Source organism: Bombina bombina, chromosome 6, assembly GCF_027579735.1.
Source record: "Bombina bombina isolate aBomBom1 chromosome 6, aBomBom1.pri, whole genome shotgun sequence".
In the NCBI taxonomy this organism is placed as follows: Eukaryota; Metazoa; Chordata; class Amphibia; order Anura; family Bombinatoridae; genus Bombina; species Bombina bombina.
This window is the reverse complement of record NC_069504.1, coordinates 855,696,214-855,706,588: the sequence shown is the minus strand read 5'-3', so window position 1 is coordinate 855,706,588 and position 10,375 is coordinate 855,696,214. Positions and strand designations below refer to the sequence as shown.

The window sequence follows — 10,375 nt, the reverse complement described above, 5'->3', positions numbered from 1 at the left end:
GATCCATTGAGAGTTCGTTTTTGATTGATTGATTGATTTGTTGGTTTCACATGTTTCATGGGAATGATTGAGCTGAGTTCAAATACTAAAAGCTCTCTTTGAACGGAAGTCCAATATATGTTTTTGGCGGAGGACTGATTTGCTTTCAGTTAAATGAAATGGGTCCCGTGCTCGTCCTCCTATAAATCGTTGGAATTAATAACAATATAGTATAAGTTTCCAATACATTCTGCTTTGAAAAGGAAGCATGACCCCGACGTGATTTGAACACGCAACCTTCTGATCTGGAGTCAGACGCGCTACCGTTGCGCCACGAGGTCTGACAGGATAGGTGAAAAGAGCAGGGTTCATTATTGCATATTCATTATCCAATGCAATTAAGACTTTCCATCGTTGGGTTTCCAGACCCATGAATACAAGGCTATTAATGTTTGGATTTTGATTTCATTTTCTTTTGGTCACGTCTGAAAGGCATACATGGGTACAAAATAGGCAGGCCGACGAGGATGGGATTCGAACCCACGCGTGCAGAGCACAATGGATTAGCAGTCCATCGCCTTAACCACTCGGCCACCTCGTCTCAATGAAGCATTTCCTTTTGGCGTAAGAGATTTTTTTTTAAAACAATAAATAAAAAATTACTCCTTTTTCTTTTCAAACATTTTCTTCTTTGCCTAAAAATGAGGGGAGTTTGTTTTAGGTTCCATGCAATGTTGCAGAAAAAAATGAAACGCGCATTCTGTTTGCATGCAACGAGTCTGTCAATGGCTTTTGGAGCTCTATTGGTCTAAAAATGAGCAAGGGAAGGCAAAGGATATGAGCCTAGGGAAAAACAGGCTGACGTGCTTTGCATTAGCGGCCAGTAGAGAGCGCCCTCCTGTAAAGGCTCGCAATGGTGTACTCTTTTGCTGGAAATATTAACAGGCACAGGATATGGAGTACTTTTAGGGGGGTAATGTGGGCCGCTAGAGGAGGCATACGAAAAGGGTAAAAACCTTAAAACATATTTCAGTGATTTGATCCATTGAGAGTTCGTTTTTGATTGATTGATTGATTTGTTGGTTTCACATGTTTCATGGGAATGATTGAGCTGAGTTCAAATACTAAAAGCTCTCTTTGAACGGAAGTCCAATATATGTTTTTGGCGGAGGACTGATTTGCTTTCAGTTAAATGAAATGGGTCCCGTGCTCGTCCTCCTATAAATCGTTGGAATTAATAACAATATAGTATAAGTTTCCAATACATTCTGCTTTGAAAAGGAAGCATGACCCCGACGTGATTTGAACACGCAACCTTCTGATCTGGAGTCAGACGCGCTACCGTTGCGCCACGAGGTCTGACAGGATAGGTGAAAAGAGCAGGGTTCATTATTGCATATTCATTATCCAATGCAATTAAGACTTTCCATCGTTGGGTTTCCAGACCCATGAATACAAGGCTATTAATGTTTGGATTTTGATTTCATTTTCTTTTGGTCACGTCTGAAAGGCATACATGGGTACAAAATAGGCAGGCCGACGAGGATGGGATTCGAACCCACGCGTGCAGAGCACAATGGATTAGCAGTCCATCGCCTTAACCACTCGGCCACCTCGTCTCAATGAAGCATTTCCTTTTGGCGTAAGAGATTTTTTTTTAAAACAATAAATAAAAAATTACTCCTTTTTCTTTTCAAACATTTTCTTCTTTGCCTAAAAATGAGGGGAGTTTGTTTTAGGTTCCATGCAATGTTGCAGAAAAAAATGAAACGCGCATTCTGTTTGCATGCAACGAGTCTGTCAATGGCTTTTGGAGCTCTATTGGTCTAAAAATGAGCAAGGGAAGGCAAAGGATATGAGCCTAGGGAAAAACAGGCTGACGTGCTTTGCATTAGCGGCCAGTAGAGAGCGCCCTCCTGTAAAGGCTCGCAATGGTGTACTCTTTTGCTGGAAATATTAACAGGCACAGGATATGGAGTACTTTTAGGGGGGTAATGTGGGCCGCTAGAGGAGGCATACGAAAAGGGTAAAAACCTTAAAACATATTTCAGTGATTTGATCCATTGAGAGTTCGTTTTTGATTGATTGATTGATTTGTTGGTTTCACATGTTTCATGGGAATGATTGAGCTGAGTTCAAATACTAAAAGCTCTCTTTGAACGGAAGTCCAATATATGTTTTTGGCGGAGGACTGATTTGCTTTCAGTTAAATGAAATGGGTCCCGTGCTCGTCCTCCTATAAATCGTTGGAATTAATAACAATATAGTATAAGTTTCCAATACATTCTGCTTTGAAAAGGAAGCATGACCCCGACGTGATTTGAACACGCAACCTTCTGATCTGGAGTCAGACGCGCTACCGTTGCGCCACGAGGTCTGACAGGATAGGTGAAAAGAGCAGGGTTCATTATTGCATATTCATTATCCAATGCAATTAAGACTTTCCATCGTTGGGTTTCCAGACCCATGAATACAAGGCTATTAATGTTTGGATTTTGATTTCATTTTCTTTTGGTCACGTCTGAAAGGCATACATGGGTACAAAATAGGCAGGCCGACGAGGATGGGATTCGAACCCACGCGTGCAGAGCACAATGGATTAGCAGTCCATCGCCTTAACCACTCGGCCACCTCGTCTCAATGAAGCATTTCCTTTTGGCGTAAGAGATTTTTTTTTTAAAACAATAAATAAAAAATTACTCCTTTTTCTTTTCAAACATTTTCTTCTTTGCCTAAAAATGAGGGGAGTTTGTTTTAGGTTCCATGCAATGTTGCAGAAAAAAATGAAACGCGCATTCTGTTTGCATGCAACGAGTCTGTCAATGGCTTTTGGAGCTCTATTGGTCTAAAAATGAGCAAGGGAAGGCAAAGGATATGAGCCTAGGGAAAAACAGGCTGACGTGCTTTGCATTAGCGGCCAGTAGAGAGCGCCCTCCTGTAAAGGCTCGCAATGGTGTACTCTTTTGCTGGAAATATTAACAGGCACAGGATATGGAGTACTTTTAGGGGGGTAATGTGGGCCGCTAGAGGAGGCATACGAAAAGGGTAAAAACCTTAAAACATATTTCAGTGATTTGATCCATTGAGAGTTCGTTTTTGATTGATTGATTGATTTGTTGGTTTCACATGTTTCATGGGAATGATTGAGCTGAGTTCAAATACTAAAAGCTCTCTTTGAACGGAAGTCCAATATATGTTTTTGGCGGAGGACTGATTTGCTTTCAGTTAAATGAAATGGGTCCCGTGCTCGTCCTCCTATAAATCGTTGGAATTAATAACAATATAGTATAAGTTTCCAATACATTCTGCTTTGAAAAGGAAGCATGACCCCGACGTGATTTGAACACGCAACCTTCTGATCTGGAGTCAGACGCGCTACCGTTGCGCCACGAGGTCTGACAGGATAGGTGAAAAGAGCAGGGTTCATTATTGCATATTCATTATCCAATGCAATTAAGACTTTCCATCGTTGGGTTTCCAGACCCATGAATACAAGGCTATTAATGTTTGGATTTTGATTTCATTTTCTTTTGGTCACGTCTGAAAGGCATACATGGGTACAAAATAGGCAGGCCGACGAGGATGGGATTCGAACCCACGCGTGCAGAGCACAATGGATTAGCAGTCCATCGCCTTAACCACTCGGCCACCTCGTCTCAATGAAGCATTTCCTTTTGGCGTAAGAGATTTTTTTTTTAAAACAATAAATAAAAAATTACTCCTTTTTCTTTTCAAACATTTTCTTCTTTGCCTAAAAATGAGGGGAGTTTGTTTTAGGTTCCATGCAATGTTGCAGAAAAAAATGAAACGCGCATTCTGTTTGCATGCAACGAGTCTGTCAATGGCTTTTGGAGCTCTATTGGTCTAAAAATGAGCAAGGGAAGGCAAAGGATATGAGCCTAGGGAAAAACAGGCTGACGTGCTTTGCATTAGCGGCCAGTAGAGAGCGCCCTCCTGTAAAGGCTCGCAATGGTGTACTCTTTTGCTGGAAATATTAACAGGCACAGGATATGGAGTACTTTTAGGGGGGTAATGTGGGCCGCTAGAGGAGGCATACGAAAAGGGTAAAAACCTTAAAACATATTTCAGTGATTTGATCCATTGAGAGTTCGTTTTTGATTGATTGATTGATTTGTTGGTTTCACATGTTTCATGGGAATGATTGAGCTGAGTTCAAATACTAAAAGCTCTCTTTGAACGGAAGTCCAATATATGTTTTTGGCGGAGGACTGATTTGCTTTCAGTTAAATGAAATGGGTCCCGTGCTCGTCCTCCTATAAATCGTTGGAATTAATAACAATATAGTATAAGTTTCCAATACATTCTGCTTTGAAAAGGAAGCATGACCCCGACGTGATTTGAACACGCAACCTTCTGATCTGGAGTCAGACGCGCTACCGTTGCGCCACGAGGTCTGACAGGATAGGTGAAAAGAGCCGGGTTCATTATTGCATATTCATTATCCAATGCAATTAAGACTTTCCATCGTTGGGTTTCCAGACCCATGAATACAAGGCTATTAATGTTTGGATTTTGATTTCATTTTCTTTTGGTCACGTCTGAAAGGCATACATGGGTACAAAATAGGCAGGCCGACGAGGATGGGATTCGAACCCACGCGTGCAGAGCACAATGGATTAGCAGTCCATCGCCTTAACCACTCGGCCACCTCGTCTCAATGAAGCATTTCCTTTTGGCGTAAGAGATTTTTTTTTAAAACAATAAATAAAAAATTACTCCTTTTTCTTTTCAAACATTTTCTTCTTTGCCTAAAAATGAGGGGAGTTTGTTTTAGGTTCCATGCAATGTTGCAGAAAAAAATGAAACGCGCATTCTGTTTGCATGCAACGAGTCTGTCAATGGCTTTTGGAGCTCTATTGGTCTAAAAATGAGCAAGGGAAGGCAAAGGATATGAGCCTAGGGAAAAACAGGCTGACGTGCTTTGCATTAGCGGCCAGTAGAGAGCGCCCTCCTGTAAAGGCTCGCAATGGTGTACTCTTTTGCTGGAAATATTAACAGGCACAGGATATGGAGTACTTTTAGGGGGGTAATGTGGGCCGCTAGAGGAGGCATACGAAAAGGGTAAAAACCTTAAAACATATTTCATTGATTTGATCCATTGAGAGTTCGTTTTTGATTGATTGATTGATTTGTTGGTTTCACATGTTTCATGGGAATGATTGAGCTGAGTTCAAATACTAAAAGCTCTCTTTGAACGGAAGTCCAATATATGTTTTTGGCGGAGGACTGATTTGCTTTCAGTTAAATGAAATGGGTCCCGTGCTCGTCCTCCTATAAATCGTTGGAATTAATAACAATATAGTATAAGTTTCCAATACATTCTGCTTTGAAAAGGAAGCATGACCCCGACGTGATTTGAACACGCAACCTTCTGATCTGGAGTCAGACGCGCTACCGTTGCGCCACGAGGTCTGACAGGATAGGTGAAAAGAGCAGGGTTCATTATTGCATATTCATTATCCAATGCAATTAAGACTTTCCATCGTTGGGTTTCCAGACCCATGAATACAAGGCTATTAATGTTTGGATTTTGATTTCATTTTCTTTTGGTCACGTCTGAAAGGCATACATGGGTACAAAATAGGCAGGCCGACGAGGATGGGATTCGAACCCACGCGTGCAGAGCACAATGGATTAGCAGTCCATCGCCTTAACCACTCGGCCACCTCGTCTCAATGAAGCATTTCCTTTTGGCGTAAGAGATTTTTTTTTAAAACAATAAATAAAAAATTACTCCTTTTTCTTTTCAAACATTTTCTTCTTTGCCTAAAAATGAGGGGAGTTTGTTTTAGGTTCCATGCAATGTTGCAGAAAAAAATGAAACGCGCATTCTGTTTGCATGCAACGAGTCTGTCAATGGCTTTTGGAGCTCTATTGGTCTAAAAATGAGCAAGGGAAGGCAAAGGATATGAGCCTAGGGAAAAACAGGCTGACGTGCTTTGCATTAGCGGCCAGTAGAGAGCGCCCTCCTGTAAAGGCTCGCAATGGTGTACTCTTTTGCTGGAAATATTAACAGGCACAGGATATGGAGTACTTTTAGGGGGGTAATGTGGGCCGCTAGAGGAGGCATACGAAAAGGGTAAAAACCTTAAAACATATTTCAGTGATTTGATCCATTGAGAGTTCGTTTTTGATTGATTGATTGATTTGTTGGTTTCACATGTTTCATGGGAATGATTGAGCTGAGTTCAAATACTAAAAGCTCTCTTTGAACGGAAGTCCAATATATGTTTTTGGCGGAGGACTGATTTGCTTTCAGTTAAATGAAATGGGTCCCGTGCTCGTCCTCCTATAAATCGTTGGAATTAATAACAATATAGTATAAGTTTCCAATACATTCTGCTTTGAAAAGGAAGCATGACCCCGACGTGATTTGAACACGCAACCTTCTGATCTGGAGTCAGACGCGCTACCGTTGCGCCACGAGGTCTGACAGGATAGGTGAAAAGAGCAGGGTTCATTATTGCATATTCATTATCCAATGCAATTAAGACTTTCCATCGTTGGGTTTCCAGACCCATGAATACAAGGCTATTAATGTTTGGATTTTGATTTCATTTTCTTTTGGTCATGTCTGAAAGGCATACATGGGTACAAAATAGGCAGGCCGACGAGGATGGGATTCGAACCCACGCGTGCAGAGCACAATGGATTAGCAGTCCATCGCCTTAACCACTCGGCCACCTCGTCTCAATGAAGCATTTCCTTTTGGCGTAAGAGATTTTTTTTTTAAAACAATAAATAAAAAATTACTCCTTTTTCTTTTCAAACATTTTCTTCTTTGCCTAAAAATGAGGGGAGTTTGTTTTAGGTTCCATGCAATGTTGCAGAAAAAAATGAAACGCGCATTCTGTTTGCATGCAACGAGTCTGTCAATGGCTTTTGGAGCTCTATTGGTCTAAAAATGAGCAAGGGAAGGCAAAGGATATGAGCCTAGGGAAAAACAGGCTGACGTGCTTTGCATTAGCGGCCAGTAGAGAGCGCCCTCCTGTAAAGGCTCGCAATGGTGTACTCTTTTGCTGGAAATATTAACAGGCACAGGATATGGAGTACTTTTAGGGGGGTAATGTGGGCCGCTAGAGGAGGCATACGAAAAGGGTAAAAACCCTTAAAACATATTTCATTGATTTGATCCATTGAGAGTTCGTTTTTGATTGATTGATTGATTGATTTGTTGGTTTCACATGTTTCATGGGAATGATTGAGCTGAGTTCAAATACTAAAAGCTCTCTTTGAACGGAAGTCCAATATATGTTTTTGGCGGAGGACTGATTTGCTTTCAGTTAAATGAAATGGGTCCCGTGCTCGTCCTCCTATAAATCGTTGGAATTAATAACAATATAGTATAAGTTTCCAATACATTCTGCTTTGAAAAGGAAGCATGACCCCGACGTGATTTGAACACGCAACCTTCTGATCTGGAGTCAGACGCGCTACCGTTGCGCCACGAGGTCTGACAGGATAGGTGAAAAGAGCAGGGTTCATTATTGCATATTCATTATCCAATGCAATTAAGACTTTCCATCGTTGGGTTTCCAGACCCATGAATACAAGGCTATTAATGTTTGGATTTTGATTTCATTTTCTTTTGGTCACGTCTGAAAGGCATACATGGGTACAAAATAGGCAGGCCGACGAGGATGGGATTCGAACCCACGCGTGCAGAGCACAATGGATTAGCAGTCCATCGCCTTAACCACTCGGCCACCTCGTCTCAATGAAGCATTTCCTTTTGGTGTAAGAGATTTTTTTTTAAAACAATAAATAAAAAATTACTCCTTTTTCTTTTCAAATATTTTCTTCTTTGCCTAAAAATGAGGGGAGTTTGTTTTAGGTTCCATGCAATTTTGCAGAAAAAAATGAAACGCGCATTCTGTTTGCATGCAACGAGTCTGTCAATGGCTTTTGGCGCTCTATTGGTCTAAAAATGAGCAAGGGAAGGCAAAGGATATGAGCCTAGGGAAAAACAGGCTGACGTGCTTTGCATTAGCGGCCAGTAGAGAGCGCCCTCCTGTAAAGGCTCGCAATGGTGTACTCTTTTGCTGGAAATATTAACAGGCACAGGATATGGAGTACTTTTAGGGGGGTAATGTGGGCCGCTAGAGGAGGCATACGAAAAGGGTAAAAAACCTTAAAACATATTTCATTGATTTGATCCATTGAGAGTTCGTTTTTGATTGATTGATTGATTTGTTGGTTTCACATGTTTCATGGGAATGATTGAGCTGAGTTCAAATACTAAAAGCTCTCTTTGAACGGAAGTCCAATATATGTTTTTGGCGGAGGACTGATTTGCTTTCAGTTAAATGAAATGGGTCCCGTGCTCGTCCTCCTATAAATCGTTGGAATTAATAACAATATAGTATAAGTTTCCAATACATTCTGCTTTGAAAAGGAAGCATGACCCCGACGTGATTTGAACACGCAACAATAAATAAAAAATTACTCCTTTTTCTTTTCAAACATTTTCTTCTTTGCCTAAAAATGAGGGGAGTTTGTTTTAGGTTCCATGCAATTTTGCAGAAAAAAATGAAACGCGCATTCTGTTTGCATGCAACGAGTCTGTCAATGGCTTTTGGAGCTCTATTGGTCTAAAAATGAGCCAGGGAAGGCAAAGGATATGAGCCTAGGGAAAAACAGGCTGACGTGCTTTGCATTAGCGGCCAGTAGAGAGCGCCCTCCTGTAAAGGCTCGCAATGGTGTACTCTTTTGCTGGAAATATTAACAGGCACAGGATATGGAGTACTTTTAGGGGGGTAATGTGGGCCGCTAGAGGAGGCATACGAAAAGGGTAAAAACCTTAAAACATATTTCATTGATTTGATCCATTGAGAGTTCGTTTTTGATTGATTGATTGATTGATTTGTTGGTTTCACATGTTTCATGGGAATGATTGAGCTGAGTTCAAATACTAAAAGCTCTCTTTGAACGGAAGTCCAATATATGTTTTTGGCGGAGGACTGATTTGCTTTCAGTTAAATGAAATGGGTCCCGTGCTCGTCCTCCTATAAATCGTTGGAATTAATAACAATATAGTATAAGTTTCCAATACATTCTGCTTTGAAAAGGAAGCATGACCCCGACGTGATTTGAACACGCAACCTTCTGATCTGGAGTCAGACGCGCTACCGTTGCGCCACGAGGTCTGACAGGATAGGTGAAAAGAGCAGGGTTCATTATTGCATATTCATTATCCAATGCAATTAAGACTTTCCATCGTTGGGTTTCCAGACCCATGAATACAAGGCTATTAATGTTTGGATTTTGATTTCATTTTCTTTTGGTCACGTCTGAAAGGCATACATGGGTACAAAATAGGCAGGCCGACGAGGATGGGATTCGAACCCACGCGTGCAGAGCACAATGGATTAGCAGTCCATCGCCTTAACCACTCGGCCACCTCGTCTCAATGAAGCATTTCCTTTTGGCGTAAGAGATTCTTTTTTTAAAACAATAAATAAAAAATTACTCCTTTTTCTTTTCAAACATTTTCTTCTTTGCCTAAAAATGAGGGGAGTTTGTTTTAGGTTCCATGCAATTTTGCAGAAAAAAATGAAACGCGCATTCTGTTTGCATGCAACGAGTCTGTCAATGGCTTTTGGAGCTCTATTGGTCTAAAAATGAGCAAGGGAAGGCAAAGGATATGAGCCTAGGGAAAAACAGGCTGACGTGCTTTGCATTAGCGGCCAGTAGAGAGCGCCCTCCTGTAAAGGCTCGCAATGGTGTACTCTTTTGCTGGAAATATTAACAGGCACAGGATATGGAGTACTTTTAGGGGGGTAATGTGGGCCGCTAGAGGAGGCATACGAAAAGGGTAAAAACCCTAAAACATATTTCATTGATTTGATCCATTGAGAGTTCGTTTTTGATTGATTGATTGATTTGTTGGTTTCACATGTTTCATGGGAATGATTGAGCTGAGTTCAAATACTAAAAGCTCTCTTTGAACGGAAGTCCAATATATGTTTTTGGCGGAGGACTGATTTGCTTTCAGTTAAATGAAATGGGTCCCGTGCTCGTCCTCCTATAAATCGTTGGAATTAATAACAATATAGTATAAGTTTCCAATACATTCTGCTTTGAAAAGGAAGCATGACCTCGACGTGATTTGAACACGCAAACTTCTGATCTGGAGTCAGACGCGCTACCGTTGCGCCACGAGGTCTGACAGGATAGGTGAAAAGAGCAGGGTTCATTATTGCACATTCATTATCCAATGCAATTAAGACTTTCCATTGTTGAGTTTCCAGACCCATGAATACAAGGCTATTAATGTTTGGATTTTGATTTTATTTTCTTTTGGTCACGTTTGAAAGGCATACATGGGTACAAAATAGACAGGCCGAGGAGGATGGGATTCAAGCCCATTGCCTTA

The 10,375-nt window shown here is 41.1% G+C and overlaps 19 non-coding genes across 19 annotated transcripts; all 19 read right to left on the bottom strand.

The window, feature by feature from the left end:
- Nucleotides 1–248: 248 nt before the first annotated feature.
- On the bottom strand, nucleotides 249–320 carry TRNAW-CCA (transfer RNA tryptophan (anticodon CCA)). The gene has a single exon. It is a non-coding gene; the product is annotated as a tRNA-Trp (tRNA).
- A 178-nt stretch (nucleotides 321–498) lies between these two features.
- On the bottom strand, nucleotides 499–580 carry TRNAS-GCU (transfer RNA serine (anticodon GCU)). Its single transcript has one exon. It is a non-coding gene; the product is annotated as a tRNA-Ser (tRNA).
- A 686-nt stretch (nucleotides 581–1,266) lies between these two features.
- TRNAW-CCA (transfer RNA tryptophan (anticodon CCA)) lies at nucleotides 1,267–1,338 on the bottom strand. Its single transcript has one exon. It is a non-coding gene; the product is annotated as a tRNA-Trp (tRNA).
- Nucleotides 1,339–1,516: 178 nt separating this feature from the next.
- On the bottom strand, nucleotides 1,517–1,598 carry TRNAS-GCU (transfer RNA serine (anticodon GCU)). Its single transcript has one exon. It is a non-coding gene; the product is annotated as a tRNA-Ser (tRNA).
- Nucleotides 1,599–2,284: 686 nt separating this feature from the next.
- TRNAW-CCA (transfer RNA tryptophan (anticodon CCA)) lies at nucleotides 2,285–2,356 on the bottom strand. Its single transcript has one exon. It is a non-coding gene; the product is annotated as a tRNA-Trp (tRNA).
- A 178-nt stretch (nucleotides 2,357–2,534) lies between these two features.
- Nucleotides 2,535–2,616, bottom strand: TRNAS-GCU (transfer RNA serine (anticodon GCU)). The gene has a single exon. It is a non-coding gene; the product is annotated as a tRNA-Ser (tRNA).
- A 687-nt stretch (nucleotides 2,617–3,303) lies between these two features.
- TRNAW-CCA (transfer RNA tryptophan (anticodon CCA)) lies at nucleotides 3,304–3,375 on the bottom strand. The gene has a single exon. It is a non-coding gene; the product is annotated as a tRNA-Trp (tRNA).
- A 178-nt stretch (nucleotides 3,376–3,553) lies between these two features.
- Nucleotides 3,554–3,635, bottom strand: TRNAS-GCU (transfer RNA serine (anticodon GCU)). Its single transcript has one exon. It is a non-coding gene; the product is annotated as a tRNA-Ser (tRNA).
- Nucleotides 3,636–4,322: 687 nt separating this feature from the next.
- TRNAW-CCA (transfer RNA tryptophan (anticodon CCA)) lies at nucleotides 4,323–4,394 on the bottom strand. The gene has a single exon. It is a non-coding gene; the product is annotated as a tRNA-Trp (tRNA).
- A 178-nt stretch (nucleotides 4,395–4,572) lies between these two features.
- TRNAS-GCU (transfer RNA serine (anticodon GCU)) lies at nucleotides 4,573–4,654 on the bottom strand. The gene has a single exon. It is a non-coding gene; the product is annotated as a tRNA-Ser (tRNA).
- A 686-nt stretch (nucleotides 4,655–5,340) lies between these two features.
- Nucleotides 5,341–5,412, bottom strand: TRNAW-CCA (transfer RNA tryptophan (anticodon CCA)). The gene has a single exon. It is a non-coding gene; the product is annotated as a tRNA-Trp (tRNA).
- A 178-nt stretch (nucleotides 5,413–5,590) lies between these two features.
- TRNAS-GCU (transfer RNA serine (anticodon GCU)) lies at nucleotides 5,591–5,672 on the bottom strand. Its single transcript has one exon. It is a non-coding gene; the product is annotated as a tRNA-Ser (tRNA).
- Nucleotides 5,673–6,358: 686 nt separating this feature from the next.
- On the bottom strand, nucleotides 6,359–6,430 carry TRNAW-CCA (transfer RNA tryptophan (anticodon CCA)). The gene has a single exon. It is a non-coding gene; the product is annotated as a tRNA-Trp (tRNA).
- A 178-nt stretch (nucleotides 6,431–6,608) lies between these two features.
- TRNAS-GCU (transfer RNA serine (anticodon GCU)) lies at nucleotides 6,609–6,690 on the bottom strand. The gene has a single exon. It is a non-coding gene; the product is annotated as a tRNA-Ser (tRNA).
- Nucleotides 6,691–7,382: 692 nt separating this feature from the next.
- Nucleotides 7,383–7,454, bottom strand: TRNAW-CCA (transfer RNA tryptophan (anticodon CCA)). Its single transcript has one exon. It is a non-coding gene; the product is annotated as a tRNA-Trp (tRNA).
- A 178-nt stretch (nucleotides 7,455–7,632) lies between these two features.
- On the bottom strand, nucleotides 7,633–7,714 carry TRNAS-GCU (transfer RNA serine (anticodon GCU)). Its single transcript has one exon. It is a non-coding gene; the product is annotated as a tRNA-Ser (tRNA).
- Nucleotides 7,715–9,074: 1,360 nt separating this feature from the next.
- On the bottom strand, nucleotides 9,075–9,146 carry TRNAW-CCA (transfer RNA tryptophan (anticodon CCA)). Its single transcript has one exon. It is a non-coding gene; the product is annotated as a tRNA-Trp (tRNA).
- Nucleotides 9,147–9,324: 178 nt separating this feature from the next.
- TRNAS-GCU (transfer RNA serine (anticodon GCU)) lies at nucleotides 9,325–9,406 on the bottom strand. Its single transcript has one exon. It is a non-coding gene; the product is annotated as a tRNA-Ser (tRNA).
- A 687-nt stretch (nucleotides 9,407–10,093) lies between these two features.
- Nucleotides 10,094–10,165, bottom strand: TRNAW-CCA (transfer RNA tryptophan (anticodon CCA)). Its single transcript has one exon. It is a non-coding gene; the product is annotated as a tRNA-Trp (tRNA).
- Nucleotides 10,166–10,375: the final 210 nt, after the last annotated feature.